The sequence below is a fragment of the Macrobrachium nipponense genome, chromosome 41 (genome assembly GCF_015104395.2).
Source record: "Macrobrachium nipponense isolate FS-2020 chromosome 41, ASM1510439v2, whole genome shotgun sequence".
In the NCBI taxonomy this organism is placed as follows: domain Eukaryota; kingdom Metazoa; phylum Arthropoda; class Malacostraca; order Decapoda; family Palaemonidae; genus Macrobrachium; species Macrobrachium nipponense.
The window spans coordinates 30,326,822-30,348,455 of NC_061102.1; the positions used below are offsets into that span (position 1 = coordinate 30,326,822).

Here is a 21,634-nt window from a genome sequence, read left to right on the forward strand (position 1 = left end):
TGGATAGGTAATCTTGCCTTTTATTTTACAAGTTAAACGTTGGTAGAGCTATTGGGGGAAGATTCGTATATTTTAATTTTTTCAAATGCATTGCTTTAAAGATGTTGACCTGGCGTACGTAAATTGCTAGAGGCAGTACAAGTTAAGCTCCTTTTTTTCTTCTCATATTATGGTGTAATATCTTGATCCAATGGGTTAATTTATCATCAGTATTCTCATGGTCTCATGGCTACCAATTTTGCTATGACTGATTTTATACCACACAGCTGTGGCTGTGGGTGAATATTTTGTTGCAATTACCTGTTACTGATTTCTTAACAGGCACAATGGCAGTTAACTTCGGAGAAAACTGTACTGTAATCGCATGATAGAATGTAGACCTTCTTACCTGCATTTAACATGTTGATTTTGAGGACCATTGGACTTAACAGCTTCAGGTTCAGAGAGAAAACTGGACGTTGGTGGCTGAGTTTTATAATTTTTCGTATTTAAGCTCTTTTTGTATTTTTTTTATATGTATTATAATTACCCAACACTTTTCAGATGAGTGATTTTATGCTCATCATTTTGCAGTGATTGTGTAGATGAGTATACAAGCATTATTTACTTTGGAAAATCTAAATACAAGTTCACAGGACGCAGTTTTGGCCGCAAGAGAATTTTGAATTTATGGTTGTACTGAATTTGGTATCATTTATTTTGCGTGACGGTGTTTCAGAATTAAAATTGTTATCTGGAATTGCACAGAGACACTGTCGGGATTAATCCAGAGTTCGGTTTGGAAATTCATTGAAAATGAGAAAATATTTTTGGCCGGCGATTCAGGACCCCGTGGCGTGCTAGGAAATGTTTGTGAACTGGAAAACTGGAAACCCGTGTTTTCTGAACTGATATTTGGCGCAGATTATGATAAGCATCAGTCTCTTTTACCTGTTGATAATTTGTAACTGATGGTGTTCGGTGGGTGTTTCCTGTATGCTTGCATCTGGTCATCATTTATAGAAATTATCAGGTGTTATTTTTAATGAATAATTTTTTGTCGTAGTCCGTTCTTTAACAACAATCATGCTTATATGAAAGCTTTCAGTTCATTATACTTCAGCATTATCAGTGATCTGATATGGTTGTTAGTGCGCGTACATTTTTAAACCTAGTTATAATAGTTATTATAATTCGAATAAAAAAAACGCGAGTTGAAATGTGATACAGAAAAGTAGACCTGTGTATGTCCTTATTTAAATAAATATAAGTAGATTTATTGCAACTGACATATTCCATAGGTGTGAGACACATCTGTTGTGTATGATAATGATTTCACGTAAGGCGTTTTGTTTAGTAACCATATACGTACGTCAATTACATGTCGAAAACTAGCTGAAATAATTATAGTAAAAATGGTATAAAAAGTAGAAAGTAATGTTTTATTAGTTATTTTTTTCAGAATGAATTACGTGCCTCAATAAGCCATATCTGTGTGGCAAAGTTACTTGAATTTTGCTAAATGTTTGTAGCTAACGGGCACATGAAATGATTTATCAGAGATATCATATTCCTCTTTTGGGGAGATGACCGATCGACAAGGAGTAAGAAGTCGGCATTTTGTTAAAAATGTATTCATTTCTGCAGGGAAAAAGAAGAAGAAGAAGAAGAAGAAAACAGTGGAAGTGGAAGTCTATATTTCCGCTAGCTATGTAATTTTTCCCGCTGGAAACCGTTTTTAAACAGTCAGCTTGATGATTTTACTACAGACCAAGCCTAAAGTGATGGGAAAAAAATCGTAAAAGAATTGAGGGAAAAGTAAGGAAGCGTGTTTCAAGCCCTATAAAGCGAAAGTTCCGCCTTTGAGAGAGGGAATGATTCAGGCATTCCACCGCTGGAAGAGAAGAGGCAGTCGATGGACTGACTGGCCACTTGGGAGTGCTGGACTCGGCTCGGTATTTTAAGATGGAATTTGACGGCCGGTGCATCACCGAGAAGAGTAGCGACGGAAATATCGGATACTGTAGCTGGGAAAAGCCAGAGACTGTGGGTGTTCTAACTGAAGGCGTTATTATTATTATTCAGAAGGTGAACCCTATTCGTATGGAACAAGCCCCAGGGGCGCAATTGACTTGAAAATCAAGCACAGTTTCTGACATATGGTTTCGTGTGCCAAACATAACTTTCAACAGGAAATAATTCCATATTAATGCCTTTGGACACCAGTACAACTACTTTTGGTTAAAAATGACTAATACGGTGTTCATTAATGTCCCATTAAAATATCTAACATGTTTATGAGATGGACATTCTTCAACTACTGAATCTTACGTTAATACCCCTGTGCATATGTATACATCCACCATAGATTAAAAACAAAAGCATCCATCAGAGATTAATTTGATTCCTGCATAAGGCTCTTCAACACCAAAGAAATATCTGGTACCCGTGGTCTAGCATGTGATCTGAATGGATGCAAAGACAGACAAACTTTTGAGTAAATTTGATTGAATTTTCATTTGTTTGCCAGATGATTAAGCACCCGTAGCGATGATATTGTAAGACAAGTTTAATGTAATTTGTAAACCAAGATTGTCGTTGAATATTAGATCTTGAGATTCTTTTTGGCCAAATACAATGAGAGAGAGAGAGAGAGAGAGAGAGAGAGAGAGAGAGAGAGAGAGAGAGAGAGAGAGAGAGAGAGAGGTATCTTGTGGTATTAAAGGCTACCTAGTAGTGCAGTATTGAGTTAGAATTGCTCCTGAGAATTAGATAACATTATTGTAAGGATTAGCCTTAATTGATGTTAGATTCCCTGGGCAGCTCGCCGACATATTTCTCGATAAATGTTGTGCTTTCCTGTAAAACATATTCGTTGTTTCTCTCCAAGGAGATGGGCAATGTATTGAGTTTAGATTTGAATTTTCTCGGCGAAATATGGATAGACTGGGGTAAGTTGTTAATACCAGGACCTGGGGGATTACTGACAGGCGAGCTATTTGAAAAATTGGGAAAACGCCTTGCTATCAGAAAGGCGGTAAGCATTATAGAATTTCTTGAATGTTATGCTGAGAATAGAATGGATATTGTATATTTCTGTATTAGAGAGATCACTAAGCCAGCGTTGCTTTGCTACGTCAAACTGTGTGTTTGTGTGTGTGTGTGTGTGTGTGTGTATATATATATATATATATATATATATATATATATTATATAATATATATGTGTGTGTGTGTGTATATATAAATATATATATATATATAATATATATATATATATATAGATATATATAATATATATATATATACTATATATATACTATATATATATATATATATATATATATCTTTATTTATTTATTTACTTATAACATATCATATATTTTTAAACGAAGATTCGCTCCGCATCATGGAACAAGTAAAAGTGGTTTGAATAAAAGCAGAAGAGCAGTTACATTCTGACCGGGCGTTAACAGTTGAAAACGCCTTGACCAAGGATAGGCCATATTTCCCTTCCCTAGAGTGATAATTTCACCAGCGCTTTGATGGTGCTAGTTCTGGGCTACGAGTCGAGATAAAGTAATCCTCCTCCGGGAAATCAAGTAAAGTTGCGATGTTGTTCCCCAGAGCACAGTCTAGGTGCCCTAGAATACGATGGATATAAGGAATGAATGGTGAGAAGTGTGAAAGGAGTCACAGACTAAACAATATTGTGTTAACGAAAATGAGAGGCTTTGGCGCAGTGGCTTGAGACTAGAGGGCTGCCAATTAGCATGTTGATCATCCACCCTCCAATCATCAAGCATACCAAATTGCAGCTCTCTAGCCTCAGTATAGTTTCTTTTTATGAGGGGTTAAAATTAGTCATAATCGTGAGTCAAGCAGATCTATAGGACAGGACACCACCGGGCCTTGGGTAAAAGCTTCATGGGTCTGGGCTTACACATTTTTATACTCTGTACAGAAAACTCGACTGCGTCGAAGAAACTTCTGGGCAATTTTTACTTTTTTTTTTTTTTTTTTTTTTTTTTTTTTAACTCTGTGTTCTTCCTGTCCATGGTAATGTTATTCCGCTAAATCATGTGAAAATAGTTCATTGCCTTTTGGCGTATTTCGTCCCAATCAAAATGTGCCTGATTATTATTAATGATGATAAAGCTCATCCTTAATAGCTATTAATGCTACAACTAGCCACAATAATAATGATGACCTTTTGCGCACAAGTATCTCTCTCTCTCTCTCTCTCTCTCTCTCTCTCTCTCTCTCTCTCTCTCTCGTGTGTGTATCTATCTATCTATCGATCTATCTGTCTATCTATCTATCTGAATCTTATTGATGGGAAGGGGAAGCTGTAGATTTCGATTTAGATATGATTCTTGATTCGGGCATTCATCATCACGTAACTTGTTAAATAAAAGTGACTGGTGTGATCGATGATTGTACGCACTCATTTACTACCCCTTTTGACTTTGCCGTAATGTTACCGGCATCCCTTTGAAATGTTGGGCAGGAGAGAGAGAGAGAGAGAGAGAGAGAGAGAGAGAGACGAGAGAGAGAGAGAGAGAGAGAGATGGAGAAGAGAGGAGAGTGGAGGAGAGAGAGAGAGCTTAATTAACTTCCTAATCAAGTCTACCATTTAGCCTAATGTAGTTAGATGCATTGTGACACATGTGTATTGACCATTATTAACCATAATTTATAATGATCCTGTTTTCGTTGTTATTACCTTGAGAAATTATACTGTATTTGTTGTTAGCACAATAAGAAATTATCTTGTATTCGATGTTAGAACAATAAGAAATATTCCTATATGCATTGATTCATTGTTAGTGCAGTAAGAAACTATACTGTATTCGTTGTTAGCGCAATAAGAAAGTATCCTGTATTCGTTTTTATTGCAATAAGAAATTATCTTGTATTCGTTATTATTGCAATAAGAAAGAATCCTGTATTCGTTGATAATGCAATAAGAATTGGTCTTTTATTCGTTGTTAATGCAATAAGAAAGTATCCTGTATTCGTTTTTAATGCAATAAGAAATTATCTTGTATTCGTTGTTAATGCAATAAGAAAGTATCCTTTGTATTCGTTTTTAATGCAATAAGAAAGTATCCTGTATTCGTTTTTAATGCAATAAGAAAGTATCCTGTATTCGTTTTTAATGCAATAATAAATGATCTTGTATTAGTTGTTAATGCAATCAGAAAGTATCCTGTATTCGTTTTTAATTGCAATGAAAATGCTTGTTATTCGTTGTTCAATGCAATAAGAAAGTATCGGGATTCGTAGCAAATAAGAAATGATCTTGTATTCGTTGTTAATGCAATAAGAAAGTATCCTGTATTCGTTTTTAATGCAATAAGAAATGATCTTGTATTCGTTGTTAATGCAATAAGAAAGTATCCTGTATTCGTTTTTAATGCAATAAGAAATGATCTTGTAATTCGTTTGGTTAATGCAAATAAGAAAGTATCCCGATGCGTTTAATGCAATAAGAATTACTTATATTAGTTTTTAATGCAATAAGAAAGTATCCTGTATTCGTTTTTAATGCAATAAGAAATGATCTTGTATTCGTTTTAATGCAATAAGAAATTATCTTATATTAGTTGTTAATGCAATAAGAAAGTATCCTGTATTCGTTTTTAATGCAATAAGAAATGATCTTGTATTCGTTTTAATGCAATAAGAAATTATCTTATATTAGTTGTTAATGCAATAAGAAAGTATCCTGTATTCGTTTTTAATGCAATAAGAAATGATCTGTATTAGTTGTTAATGCAACAAGAAAGTATCCTGTTTTCGTTGTTAATGCAATAAGAAATTATCTTGTATTCGTTGTTTATGCAAGAAGAAAGTATCCTTTATTCGTTTTTAATGCAATAAGAAATGATCTTGCATTCATTGTTAGTGCAATAAGAAGTTATCCCTTTTTCGTTGTGTTTTCAGTGTTAATTCAATAAGAAATTATACTGCATTCGTGTGCAGTAAGGTTACAAGTGAATTGAATGCCATAATAGCTCATGAAGTATTTGGTTGCGATTATAGCTTAAACACTCTCTGGAAAGGGAAGAACAGAACATGAACTTTCTTCCAGGCACAAGGTTAACGCTATTGTTGAACAGTCACCATTTGCCATGTTTATATGAACAATAATTTTGTCAAGAAATTCCACGTAGTTGGAGGTTATCCGGAAGGAATTGCATGATTGAGATATTGCCTTCACTTTCCTAATCAAATGAGTGAGCGCAAAGTTGGATGCATGTATTGAAAACAGTTGTCTTATGTGAACAATTTTGTCTGCATCAAACCGCGGAGAAAAACTTACATTTTATTTATTGATCTTTTACAATCGTATTAGTGAGAACATGAAATTGGAAGCATATATTGAAAACAGCTGTCTTATGTGAACGGCTCAGTCTTCATCAAATCGGTGAGGAAGATTTTTTTATAAAGCCACCGTAAATTCTTTAACTTTTCCTAGTTGTCGGTGATGTATTTATTAGAATATAATTTTAGAACTTATATTTCGTGTTGTGGGGACTGCAGTAAATTTTTTCCTTTATCCTCGGGAATGATGCCTTTTTCATGGAGCGGTGACTAACCTTATAAATCTTGGAAATGAAAGATATCCTGCTCCTTTTCTCTTTAGAATAGAGGTATAGTTTTTGTAAAAATACTGTTCAGTATATTTATTCATGATATAATGTGTGTGATATCTATTCTATATACTATATATATATATTATATATATTATTATATATATATGTATATATATATATATATAATACTTATATATATACGTGTGATATATATATATATATATAGATATATATATATATACACATATATATGTGTGTGTGTGTGTGTCTGTGTGTGTGTTTTTTTTGTGTGTATAAGGTTTTATTTGTTTAAGAAAATGGCTCAAAAAAGTGTTTTTTTTGCCCCTCGGGAAGCGTGATTTCCTATTTTTCAAATACCACAATAGAGTATCACGGAGCTGCAACGGCTGTGCTTTTTTTTGTATGTATCCATACATATGCGTGTGATTGTACGCGCATGCGCGGACTTTTAAAAACGAGTTTGTTGGGAGAGAAAACAGCCGAAAGCAGGTGGAAAGAATGAGGTAAAAAGCGATTAGGGGATTCTAAAAATGTCTGGGTAAAATGTGTGGGTGAACAGGATTTGATTAAAGAATCACAATGCCTCGCGTGGCCAATAATCAATGAGGAGTTTTTCATCCGAATTTGAAAAGGGGAGGAGAAAAAAATGGACGGGCGGATTTTTCGTGCTCGTTCTTTCAAATGTGTGTCCGATTGAATAGCCGAGTAAATGATTCGTTTTAATTTCGGAATCCGACTTTTTTAAATTTTTTATTTTTTCATTTTATTTTTATTTTTTTTTTTTTTCAGCAATGAGACATAACTTGTCGGTTCGTTTCTTTGTGTTCGTTTTACGAGATCAGTCACCTTTTTCTGTTTCTTTTTTTTTTTTTTTTTTTTTTTTTTTTTTTGGTACTTTCTGTGTCATGTCTCACCCTTCTCATCGCTTGGTATGGGATTTATGGGAAACACACTTCCCGGTAACGGTATATTTCATATAACAACTCATTCATTCGTTATGTTTTAGGAATGACGCAGACTGTCAGGGTCATAACCTTTATTGAGGAAGTTGAACTGTCTAGTAATCACTCATTTGTTTGTCTGGCAGTCTCTGCTAAGTATCTCCAAATTCCTTGATGAATTTCTGTAAATATTGCTGGAGTGGTTCAGGGTGGTTAGTATACTGGATTCGGAGATAGATTCTGCATGTGGATTTGTGTTCCATTCACTTATTAATGTATTTATTTACTCTTTGCATCCGCAAAGGTGTGCAGTCACGTTGTGTGTGTGTGTGTTTTTTTTTTTATAGATATTTGGTATTAGTGGTACTTGTATACACTCTGGTTTGATTTTTTCTTGTGAACATTTTCAAAGTTGAAGTTCCTATTTTTATTAGAAATTGTTTTCATTTGTGCATTAGTACAGAATAGCCGACGGTTTTTCATGGACGCCACTGTTTCATGAATATACATATCCATGAATATACATTGTATATTCACGGATATTTATGGGCGTAAATTAAATGGTGCAAAGTCTTATTTCACGTTTTTCAAGTTGTGGTATATGATAAAAATTGACAGAGGTTACCCTTTAATTACTGCAGTATCCTATTTGGTCATTGAATCTTTACATGTTTCTAGTCGATCTTTAATATTAATTTTTTCTTTCCTTTTCTTTTCAGGTATGTGTGGCCTTGGAAGTAAGAGAATTCTGGCTTCAATAAGTAAAAGGAAATGTTGTGCTCTGAGGTTGGTACGAGTGCTGTGTGTATTCTTTACTTGTCTCTGTTCTGTCAAAAGTAACGTTGCAATGAGGGAGATTAGTATAAAAGTCAGCGGTAAGAGAGAGGTTACCTTGGGCTGGACAACGGGAAGCCGAAACGTGGAATTCATTACCCACCAGAACGGCTGTGTTCGGCGGTTAAAATAAATAAAGGGATAGGCATTGCCTCGTTGAAATACTTCTTTCCGATGGCTATTTCTTCAGTATTATCATCCTGTACCCTTCTCACCAGACTTTTAAATTTAAGAGTTGTTGCAAAGGTTATTACCTCTTGATTTTTATGTTTAGATATGCATTGATTGTCTTAACACAGTATTTTTGTTAAATGATAAATTACTGGCAAGTAGTCGGATTTCTAAATAATAATTTACTGGCAAGTTGTCGCATTTATAAATAATAATTTACTGGCAAGTTATCGGATTTCTAAATAATAATTTATTGGTAAGCTGTCGCATTTCTAAATAATAATTTAATGGCAAATTGTCGGATTTTGAAATATTAATTTACTGGCAAGTTGTCGGATTTTAAAGTAAATGCACTGTTTGATTTCCATGCTTTCTCTTAATTTTCTAAAGTAAACGGCAACTGAACGTAGAAATTCGCATTTCGTGTCACCTCGATATAATACAAAAATGTCCCTTATTTAAGACAGTTCGTCTCTGTTAAGGTATGTTTCTCAAATTTCTTCTTACGATATTTATATATGACAGTCTGTCGTCCTTTGGTGTTTTGTTTATGCCTCAACAGTTATGAGAGTCAAGAGATAAGATTGCCTTCAATAGATAAGATTGCCTTCAATAGATAAGATTGCCTTCAATAGATAAGATTGCCTTTAATAGATAAGCTTGCCTTCATTAGATAAGGTTGCCTTTAATAGATAAGATTGCCTTCAATAGATAAGATTGCCTTCAATAGATAAGGTTGCCTTCAATTGATAAGATTGCCTTCAATAGATAAGGTTGCCTTCAATTGATAAGATTGCCTTCAATAGATAAGATTGCCTTCAATAGATAAGATTGCCTCCTCCCACCCCCGACCTACTAAAAAACCTGGTGAGACCTTTGGCCATCATTTATCTGTTTTCGTGAGTTTTGTCTCTAATTTTGCTCGCTATAGAAATGTCATAAATGTCAAAATATAAATATTATACACATACACATGTACGTATGTATTCTACTATATGCGTACTGGCTTAATATGTGTAAGCCTTATTTAATCATAAGTCTTTACCAGTCGCTTGAGTGTCTCCCTTTACTGTGTCGTTACACTGCGGATCGCTCCCCGGAGTGAAACCTGATCAGTCCCCACCGAAACACCTAAATTCACTTAGGCGTCATTAAGAAGAGCCTTTTGTGGCAACGGCACCATAAAAAATTGGAGCATTTTGATTCTCCAGTGACGGGAAAAGCATCGCTGTTGCGGGTGTGGAATGGCCTTAGGAAAAGGCTCAGGAAATGCCTTTGTCTGTCTGTCTGTGGCACACTTAGGAAATGGTAATGCGAATTGTCGAGTTCTGGATGTATTTTCGATTGTGGAGCAAGAACAGGGATGGATGGAGTTTCGACCAAGGCGGGGATAATAGAGCTGATGAAAGGGTTCTTCAAATAATTTGGCACCATAAATTAGGTAGCAATGAAACGAGAGATGAGCCTAAGTGGTCACTGCAGACCTTTGAACACTTATTGTACAGATTCAGTGCTCGTGATCGAACCCCAAGGCCATGCAAACTTGTGCTTCTTTTAAGTGATATTTGTAGATGATCTACTACTGGATGATCTTAACTGATATGTAAAGGATTTGTTAGAAGTTTTTTTTTTAATATGGGTTGCTAGTGGTCGTATATGTTAACGGTTGCAAAATTAAGATAAAATGTCTAAAACGGCTTTCCCGAGTATTGGTCAATCAATTATAATTAGGCTTTCATTACTATTTGCTTTGCATTCTGAGTCTCTGAAACAACTTTTAGAATATTATTCCAAAATGGCCTCGAAAGTCTGTAAAATCTATGACTGCCATACCTCTTTTTCATATCATCAGCGCATGGGGTTCTTCAACATATTTCAAAATAACTTAATAGTAGCGACGAAAGTTGAAAGAATCAAAGCTTTAAGATAAACATGATGTAAGTTCGCATACGCGTTAAACACCCAGATAATGAAGTTATCTGTAACAGATGATTATATTATGAAACTGGGGTCGCATGACCGGCACCAGCATATTCATTAATATGTGAAGCATTCGGGAGGTGTGGGTGTTACGTGACCTTGTTTATTCAAATAAAAATGAAAAAAATAAAAAGTCAGGGTATGCTTTTGTACCAGATAGAACAACGTTGCTTTGTTCAGTATCCTTTGAATCAGTAGCTTGGTGTAGAGTGACTTTGCTTTGTAGATTTTGTTTAGTAATGGTAAAGTGATTGAGGTTTTCCTTCAAATAATAGTGTGATAGGTAAAGGTTGAGAACGAAGATATCATTTGGATAATAGAAACTATCTCAGAATTGTGATTGATGATGACTTGGATTGTTCTTGATGATGACACATTAATGGTCTTAAGGTTAATTCTTCACCTATTTATGTTTGCGCGCGCACACACACATACGTAATATTGTAAAGTAAAGTAAGCGACTACGTGATCTCTTTCCTATCTAAACATATTGCAAGCTGCCTATTAATTGATTTTCAATAGCTTGCTCTACTTTCAAAGGGAAGTAACTCTTGGGTTTTGGAGATAAGTCGCTAATTATCTGTCATGTAAAGCTGGTTGTTGTCACTAAACCCGTTACTGATATGCTTGTAGCACTGATCTTCTTATTTTGCTACTGGATCTACGTAGCTTCTTCTTACATCTTGGTGCAGTGCAGTGAGAGCTAACTTTGAAAACTGCAGAGGCTTTTATAAGATGGTTTCCATGTAATGGGTTGGTACTGTCAATTGATCTCACATGGTGCGCTGTAGGCCTATTAAAGGGTGTTTGAAGCCGCCCTTCGGCCTCTAGCTGAACATTGTAGACTTTTACCTTACCTCCATTTCCTCCACCTTAGTTCAGTCTTGTTGTCCAGCCTCTTACGATTACCTCTTGGTGCAGCTGTGGGGTTTTCTCCTAGTTCCACCTTTAGATCCTTGCGTACTTCATCATCTTTTGGGATTTTCCAAGATCCACCTTGAGGTCCTTGCGTACTTCATCATCTTTAGAGTTTTCCCAAGATCCACCTTTAGATCCTTGTGTACTTCATCATCTTTTGGGTTTTTCCAAGATCCGCCTCTAGATTCTTGTGTACTTCATCATCTTTAGAGTTTTCCCAAGATCCACCTTGAGGTCCTTGTGTACTTCATCATCTTTATTTCTGGATCTCTTTATATCTTGCTACCCAACCAGTCCCCAGTTCCATCTTTTCGCTGTTTTAGCGCTGAATGGCCGAAAGTGCCCCAGTGTTGGTTGACAGCCAAAATTAATAATCTGAATAGGAATGATGTGCCCCATGTGTTTGTGACCAGCCAAAATTAAATAATATTGAATAGAATGATGTTTTTCAATGGTGTGCGAATTATCTTCCTAATATGTAACTTTTACACCATTCATTATAAGAATTTCTAATGGTTATAATGTTCATGTACCTATTATGATCAACAGTGTGTTTATTTCTGAAGGCTCTTGGCTTTTTGAGTGTTCCTGGGACGCCATTTCACGAATATAAGATAAAGCACAATATAAATTTTCGTATCACTAATACGTATATTTTGGGTGCAAGGCGTAAAGCCTTTTCTTACGAGAATTTCTGCTGTTTATCCAATTTGCAACGAACTTTATTTGTTACCTCAATTAACGTGTTGCATCCCGATAACATCATTCAATTAGGACTTGCTGCTCCTCCAAAATAATATATATATTTTTTTTTCATCTTTTCTTTTCGCGTGTTTATGCCATTATGAAATACGTTGTGTGTTTTATGGCTTTTTTTCATGGAAAAAGTATGACTAAATATTTTTGGATCTGCTGGCTTGAATGATTCAATTTTCTGCCTGAAGTGCTCATAAGCTAGCAAGTTTTTAAAGTTTTAATATTATAACGGAGTATACTTTTGGAAAAATCTTGTAAATAATATATGATAGGCTTATGGACCCGTTAACTGGAATATATATATATATATATAATATATATATATATATAATATATATATATGTATGATATATGTATGTATGTATGTATGTATGTATGTGATATATATATTACGTACGTACGTACATACATACATATATGCATACATACATCATAAGAAAAAGAGAAAGGTTTATGATACCAAAAAGAATACACACACACATACATACTACATATATATATATAATATATATATATATATATATATATATATATATATGCATATATTATACATATATGGTATACATATACGGCACAGCATATCACATTACAATGTTATATTAAACATTATCTTAGCAAACCCCTCTTTTATATAACATATGTATTCACTGTTTATTAAAGACCAAGTAATCTTTCGATTCTCTGATATTTGGGATGTCCTTTCTCCGAGACCCTGAAGTCCAAGGCAGAAAATGATGAGGTTAGATCTCTTGTACACGATAGACGGGTAAGTATGATTTTGGCGATCAGTGTCGAGGTATGGTATCGAAGCACACAAATATTCAGCTCACTCGTAGCTGCTCAGGAATTGTGGGTGGTTCATCGTTTGTCTACACGAGCTCGAGCAGTTTCCGAGCACAGCTTCGGTACCATGCTTCGATACCATGCTGGCCTAAGTATCGTGTATAAGAGCCCTTAGACATCCTGGTGGCCATCATTGCTTAATGCTGCCCATTGTGGAAAGTAGACGGGAGAAAAAAGTTTAACGGTTAATGCCAAGTCTTTGATCACAAAATGTTGATCCATCAAAATGTTATTTTGAATTCAGGGAAGTATAACTCTAGAGCCTAAAAATCATCCATACTTGTCGAATAAACATAACTGAATTGTTCCTGGTTATATTTTAGGGCAAGAAAGGCTCTTGCGAAGTTTGGCGTAATTTTGAAGGCTGTGACTTTTTCAAGTTGGTGAACCTATTATTGACACTGATAATACCGTTAGTTGTCAGCGCTGCAAGTTAACAGTAATGTCTCTACTCCCGAACCAATGTAATGAGTTGTGTCCTTTTTAAAGTAAGCATTAGTTATCGTGATCATAATCTTCTTTCTGCTGGGAATTGTTTTATGCATGAAATAATTTTTGTTGAGAAGTAAGGTAAAATTTTTATCTACTGTTAACAGTAATATTTGTGGTTAAGCAGTTGTTGCAAGCTTTTTGGACAATTAGCTTTCAGTTATGTTTCTGACCAGGAATTCAGTTGCATTGGCATTTCACCGTCTAGCAATATACACGAAGAATACCAGCACATTGTTACCTTTAGCTTAGGGTGCTAAGGCTAGAATAGGTTTGTGAATTTGATCCTTCTTGCACATGCATCCTGCATCCAATACATCCCACCATTTCCCAGCTGGTTATAGGGTGCTTGTTTCTAATCAGATTAGAGAAGGTTCCCTGTATCCACCCCTGAGATGGAGGTTATAGATATTCCTTGGAATGAATTTCCCCTTGTACTCCAGCCTATGGGTTGACTCGAATCCTTCATGAACTCTTCAGTAAAAGTTGTAGTTCCCCTGTCAGCACTGGTCACCTTACTCCACTCGGCTCCCTGTGCTCTCGCCCTCACCAAGTTCTGTACCTGTTTGTTATAAAATCAAGTGGGCTAAGTGTCTCATTCAGAGGTTATTTGCTCAAGAATGTGTCTGTTGAGCCCAATGCTTTGCATGCAAATATCTTTTAGCCAAGTGTCGAGTAGTAAAATATCTTTATGGCCAAATGTCTGTCTATATAACTTCATCTTCGCCATGTACCCTGTGGTGAAATGCCCATATAGTCAAATATTTGCCTGCAGAATATCAGTTTGGCCGGGAGGCCGTTCCTGGAATGCCCCAGTGGCCAGATGCCTATTTGTGAAATTCCATTTGGTCGTGTGGGAATCGATAGGATGACCATTCGACGAAATATCTGGTGCCTTTAAGTGAAACGTTCAACTTGCCAAGTGCTTGTCTGTGAAATACTCATTTGGTCAATTGTCAGTAAGGGAATGTCCGCCCAGTGAAATGTCTGCCGGCTTTGTCGGGACCCGGCCTCACGGTGTATTTATTACTGAATGGAGTCATTCGATTTCAGAATCGTTTCAAGTGTTCGAATCGTTCCATTCTAATGACTTTGCCGTGGTCAAGGAGTGCTCTGGGAAGTTAGAACTGAAGGCTTTAAGAACGGTTTCATACTTCCGTTTCTTTTGTTTCCATTTGTAATATTTACCTACTGTAACTTTTTTACATGTTATTTTTTTGTAGTAAATTAAAAAAAAAATATTTCCTTACTAAATTTGAAAAATGTTTTACATAAAAAAATTGTAGAGTGAGTTTTTCTCTCCTTTTTATGTTTGTCGGTGTCCCAGCCACATTGATAATATCATACACTGATGGTTTTTATAGCGAGTAATAAACTCGACAGAACTCCATTAAAACTCTTAATGGTTTTCCTAGAATCACTCTCGACTTTGTAAGGACTACGGAGACCTCATGTTTTCGAAACCACCCATGTCGTTTGCGTTGTATTTAGTAAGCTTCTCTGACATCCTGTCTCGTTATCCTCTTCAGCTGCTTTGCTGTAGATTCTATAGATGCTGCTGCTGCTGCTGCTAGGTCTTGTGGCAGTGTTTACACGGAAGTCAGAGTTAAAAGCTTTATGTTTATTTTAAGGGGATAAGGTGTTACAGCATCTTGTGGAAAAATGAAGTCTTTTATGCGTTTTTTCTCCTCAAGATAGCACGATTTTTTTTTTTCGGATTTTAAATCTCTCTCTCTCTCTCTCTCTCTCTCTCTCTCTCTCTCTCTCTCTCTCTCTCTCTCTCTCTCTCTCTCTCTCAGTGAAAATACTTATGTCTGTGTATGCTCTTACGTTGCTGTGAAAGGAGGTTTTCAAGTTTAATGGTGTCAAGTGGATGGGGCGAAGGTGTTGATTATTGATTGGATAATCCCACTTGACCCTTCTTTTCTTAGGTCTTTTGACTTGAGTCGGTGGTTGTTAGAAGAATAGATTCACAAAATTAATTTTGATGCTCTGAGCCGCTGCCAACAACGAGGGAACCAGTTTTCCTTTTAGCGTTTTATTTCATTCTTGTATTTTGAAGGCAGTAGTATTGAAATGAGTTGGTCATTATTTCTGTTACTTTTGTTATATGCTGGGACTGCTTGTTTTGTAGTAGTGCATCATAAACCTGAACCTGGTCTACTTCTGTAATATGGTTGGACTGCTTGTGTCTTTAATAGTCAGTCATAAACCTGAAACTGACTTGTGTCGAATGATGAGTTTACTGCAAATGCATCAGAGGATTTGTGTATTGACCTTCAGTCCTTGATCATGACCGTTTTCTTTTTTGCTTTATTGTGACACTCGTTTCCCCACAATGCACTCTTACCGTCTATTGCAAGTGTCTAAAGCATTGATTTTTGGGATACGGTTGCTGGCGTCTTGCCATTTCTACCCGCCAGATAGTCAAGGATGGCATTGGAATAACCGGCCTCTGGCATTTACGGGACAAACAACATCCACTGCAGTTCACTTCCTTCAAGGGGGGAAATCTGTCTCAAGATAAGCAACGAAATGCATTTTTCTGCAGTTCTGAAAAACACGGCTGTAAACCGCGATTAGCGACAAGCTGAAAAATCTGTCTGAAGAAAAGTGAATGCATCTTTTACTCAGCTTTGAAAAACATGACTGTAAACAGCGAGAAGTGACAAACTAAAAGAAAAAAAAGGAAGGGGGGGTGACATGACTATAACAGCGAGCACTGAAAAGCTCGAGTGAGATTGAAGAGAGTCAGTTTCTATGCCGACTCGAGATATTCGTCAAAACGCACTGCACGAAAGAAACGAATTGTATTTCTTTTTGTTCGTACAGTAGATTCCCTTTAAAGAAAAAACTATTCGTGGTTGGAGGTTTTTATATATTTACGTATTATGCATGTATTCGTTTGTAACGAATTGTCTTGGGATCGAAGGACTTGGCTTGTGTATTATACACACGCTGAAGATACTAATGTGCTTGAGTACTTAAAACAACTTAAAGATACTGTATAAGGTAACAGAGGGTCAGGGTGATAGAGCAATAACGACGTATAAGAATACATTCTCAAGCCGTGTATACCAATGAAAATAAATTCATCAGCTGTATAGATACAGTCTTTGTAGATGCATAAAGAAAGAGAGAGAGAGAGAGGAGAGAGAGAGAGAGAGAGAGAGAGAGATCAGGTGTATATGAACATGGAAATCCATTCTGTACAGATGCAGAGAGAGAGAGAGAGAGAGAGAGAGAGAGAGAGAGAGATTGATTGGTTTGTTAATTCTTACTGGCGTCGCAACGACGAGGTTATTGACGCCGGAGAGAGAGAGAGAGAGAGAGAGAGAGAGAGAGAGAGAGAGAGAGAGAGAGAGAGAGAGAGAGGTAACCATTACAATAATATACAGATACATTTCATATAGATGCAGAGAGAGAGAGAGAGAGAGAGAGAGAGAGAGAGAGAGAGAGAGAGAGAGAGAGGAGAAAGAGGGGTGGGGGGGATGATGAGGATAGTAAGCTTCTGTAAGAATATTAGGGGGATGAAAAGGAGGCGCGTCAAAGGCTGCCCTGGACAAAGGAACGGGAATCCGAAGTCAGAATGAAAGACGCCATCATTCCCGAGAAAAGGGAATGATGTTCAGTATCTGGGGATGGAATATGTCAGAGGTATTATGAGGGAAAAGAGGATCCTTTTGCTTTAGCCTTTAATTTTTTTTTTCTTTTTCTGGTAGATTGAAGATGTTTTGGTTACTTTTGTATTTCTTCTTTTGAATGTGGTTAAATATTGTATTATTATTATTATTATTGGCATAAATATAAATATATATACACACACACGTATACATACATACATATATATGTTGAGAGATATGTATTTAAGGACAGTTATATAATATTTGGTGATGACGAAAATTACGTAAATGACTTAACGTTTTTTTTCGCTGTATAGTAATTTAATATTTTCCGAGAGTAGATCGGAACTGGCAGTATTGCAGAAAAGAGACACGGGCACTGCTAACGAACCCAGGAGTTTTGAAAGGAAATCATAATAACATTATTGCGGGCTGGGCCGTGAGTGTTGGAAAAATAAAGGTTAATTACACCTTTGCCGTGGCAAGGAACGAGGCTGTTTATTGTTCTAGCTCATTCTTAGCTTCTGAAATTAATCTCTCGCTTTCCGTGGAGATTGTGTTACTCTCAAGTGTTGATTTGATCATCTCTCCTCTCTCTCTTCTCCTCCATCTCTCGGGTCTCTCTCTCTCTCTCTCTCGTTCTTCTTTGCGCAACGACCTTTCATTATTACAGGCTTTAACCTTTCAGTGTAAGACTCTCTCTCTCTCTCTCTCTCTCTCTCTCTCTCTCTCTCTCTCTCTCTCTCTCTCTCTCTCTCTCTCTCTTCGCAACGACTTTTTACTATTTCAGGCTATAACCTTTCAGTGAAAGACAACTCTCTCTCTCTCTCTCTCTCTCTCTCTCTCTCTCTCTCTCTCTCTCTCTCTCTCTCTTTAAAATATCAACAAAATCCCAAACTATTATACTCATATGCGAAGAAGATGAATAAAAGAAGAATAGAAATAGGCCCTCTAAGAATTGAAGGAGATTAACAAGAATGAAAAAAAGGAAATTTGCAACATACTGGCAGAACGATATAAGAGAGAATTCACCCCTAGAATAGATAATGAAGATAATGATATAGAAGTAAGGGATGAAAATAGTGAATATTTAGCTGACATAGATATTAATGAAGCTGATATTGTGCAGGCTATTAATGAAATTAAAAATGGAGCTGCTGCAGGGCCTGATGGAATTCCTGCTATTTTGTTAAAGAAAGTAGTTCATTCTATCGCAAAGCCACTTGCAATATTATTAAGACAAAGTGTAGATACAGGCAAGATTTATGATGAGCACAAATTAGCATATATTACCCCTACTTTCAAAAGTGGATCAAGACTAGAGGCAAGTAATTATAGGCCTGTGAGTCTAACATCACATATTATGAAAGTGTATGAAAGGGTAATGAAGAAAAATATTATGAAACATTTAATAAAAAATAATTTGTTTAATAAAGGACAACATGGTTTCGTACCCGGAAAAAGTACACAAACCCAACTGTTAGTCCACCGTGAGAACATATTCAAAAATATGAAAAGCGGAAATGAAACAGATGTGGTTTATTTAGACTTTGCAAAAGCTTTTGATAAAGTAGACCATAATATATTAGCGAAGAAAATTAGAAAACACAATATCGTGGATAAAGTAGGAAGATGGTTAAAAGAATTTTTACACAACAGAAAACAGATAGTTATTGCAAAACGACGAGAAATCGGATGAAACCAAGGTAATATCCGGTGTGCCGCAAGGTACGGTGTTTAGCTGCAATACTGTTTGTTATTATGATTGAAGACATAGACAATAATGTTAAGGATTCGGTAGTGAGTAGTTTCGCAGATGACACAAGAATAAGTAGAGAAATTACTTGTGATGAAGATAGGAACGCTCTACAAAGAGACCTTAACAAAGTATATGATTGGGCAGAGGTAAATAGGATGGTATTTAGCTCTGATAAATTTGAATCAATTAAATTATGGAGACAGAGAAAGAAAGCTATATGCATATAAGGGACCTAATAATGAGACAATCACAAATAAGGAAGCAGTTAAAGACCTTGGTGTGATGATGAATAGGAACATGTTATGCAATGATCAAATAGCAACTCTGTTGGCAAAATGTAAAGCAAAATGGGAATGTTTTTGGAAGGGCACTTCAAAACAAGAAAAGCTGAACACAATGATTATTTCTTTATAAAACATATGTTCGTAGTCCACTTGAATATTGCAATATGATATGGTACCCACACTATCAAAAGGATATTGCACAAATAGAGAGTGTACAAGGTCCTTTACAGCTAGAATAGAAGAAGTTAAAGACCTTGACTACTGGGAAAGACCTACAATTCTTAAAATTATATAGTCTAGAAAGGAGAAGAGAACGCTACATGATAATTCAGGCATGGAAACAGATAGAAGGAATAGCAGAAAATATCATGGAACTAAAAATATCAGAAAGAGCAAGCAGAGGTAGATTAATAGTGCCCAAAACTATACCAAGAAAAATAAGGAAGCACACAGTACATTAATCCACTACGCACCAGCATCGATAATGCAGCGTCTATTCAATGCGTTGCCAGCTCATCTGAGGAATATATCAGGAGTGAGCGTAGATGTGTTTAAGAATAAGCTCGACAAATATCTAAACTGCATCCCAGACCATCCAAGATTGGAAGATGCAAAATATACCGGAAGATGTACTAGCAACTCTCTGGTAGACATTAGAGGTGCCTCACACTGAGGGACCTGGGGCAACCCGAACAAGATGTAAGGTCTGTAAGGTCTGTAAGGTCTCGTTGAAGTACCTTCCCCTATTATAGGCTATAATCTTTCAGTGCTAGAGACATTTCTTTTTAAATTTTTTGTATCGCCAATTTTTATAAGCTCACACGGGATTATTGCTTTATTAAGCCTATTTACCCACATCGTTAATTTAAATAATTCAGGGATGAGTTTCTGGTTTTTTCCCCTCCCTCTGACCTTTAGATTCCTGTGTAAGCTTCAATCCGACTTTAATTCCGACCATTATACATGAAAACTGCGAACATTTTTCATAGATAAATTATTTGTCCACTAATCATAGAACCGGCTCTGCTACATGCCAAACCGAAAATGGAGTTGCCGTATCATGCAAGTCTTGTCTCTAGGGCAACTAGATTTACGTATAAGCATACAGAGATACATTCTGCACAGATGCAGAGAGAGAGAGAGAGAGAGAGAGAGAGAGAGAGAGAGAGAGAGTTGTCATCACACACACACACACACACACACATATATATATATATATATATATATCTATTATCTATATATATATAGTATATATAATATAAGAAGAATAATACTAGAGGTTACATTCCTATTACAGATGCAGTGAAGAAGAGGAGGAGAAGATAGAGAGAAGAAGAGAAGAAGAGAGAGAGAGAGAGAGGGAGAGGATGTCATCAGGTATAGAAGAATATAGAGGTACATTCCATACAGATGCAGAGAGAGAGAGAGAGAGAGAGGAGGATAGGAGTCATCAGGTATGAAGAATAATTAGAGGTACTATTCCAATACGATGCAGAGAATAGAGAGGTAAGAGAGGAGGAGAGAGAGAGAGAGAGAGAGAGAGAGAGAGAGAGAGAATCAGATACATAAGAACAGAAAGATACATTCTGTGCAAGTGATGTGGCATAACATACTCAAACGTAGGGCAAAACATAAGAAACTTTCAACGTGCTAAGCAAAAGCTTTCACAGCATTGAATGCCTTAGATGATTAAAGTATATGAGAAGAAAACAATACGTTACCATGTAGCAGAAAGTAAGAAATCTATAAAGATAAGTAAAATTGATCAAACAGGTAAATGAAAAGTGTACTTAAAGTCAAGTTGGAATATTAAATACTGACTTTGTCCCTCATGATTACGGAGTTACCAAAAAGAAAAGAAAGAAAAAAAAAAAAAAAAAACCATTAACGTTATAGATTTTTATAAAGACCCCAGATAATACCGCACAGTAAGGCTAAGCCGATTTACGTTTCCCTTATTGCTTATAAAATCGAGATACTAAATTATCTGTAATGTTATTCTATATGGTAGTTCATCGATAGTACAGCGGATAAGTGGCTCTTGAAAGAGTATTATTGTTACTTAACGTTTATACGTCGGTAAGATCTCGGCTTTCTGATCACACACACATAGATATATATAAATTTATATATGTATATAGTTTATATGTATATGTATGTATGATGTAAGTATGTATTTATGTAAGTGTGTGTGTGTGTGTGTGAGTGCATGTTTTTAATGTGTATATAGTATATTATACAAATTACTTGAATAGAACTTCGTGGCACAGATGACAGTTCAGAAAAGTGATCATAAAGTGGACAAAGGAAAACGAATCCTTAAGGTAAATTATGCAATGCAAGGAAGCAGGATAACCAGGTCATAGGGTAAAGCATTGTACCTGATATTTTGTACTAAATAAATGATAACCGTAGATTCCCTTAAAAATCATGTA

At 35.9% G+C, this 21,634-nt stretch overlaps 1 protein-coding gene across 19 annotated transcripts in view; it reads left to right on the plus strand.

Moving 5' to 3' along the window:
• Positions 1-21,634, plus strand: part of LOC135212647 (calcium-dependent secretion activator-like) — a 1,046,064-nt gene that overhangs the window by 117,810 nt on the left and 906,620 nt on the right. The window lies entirely within an intron of this gene.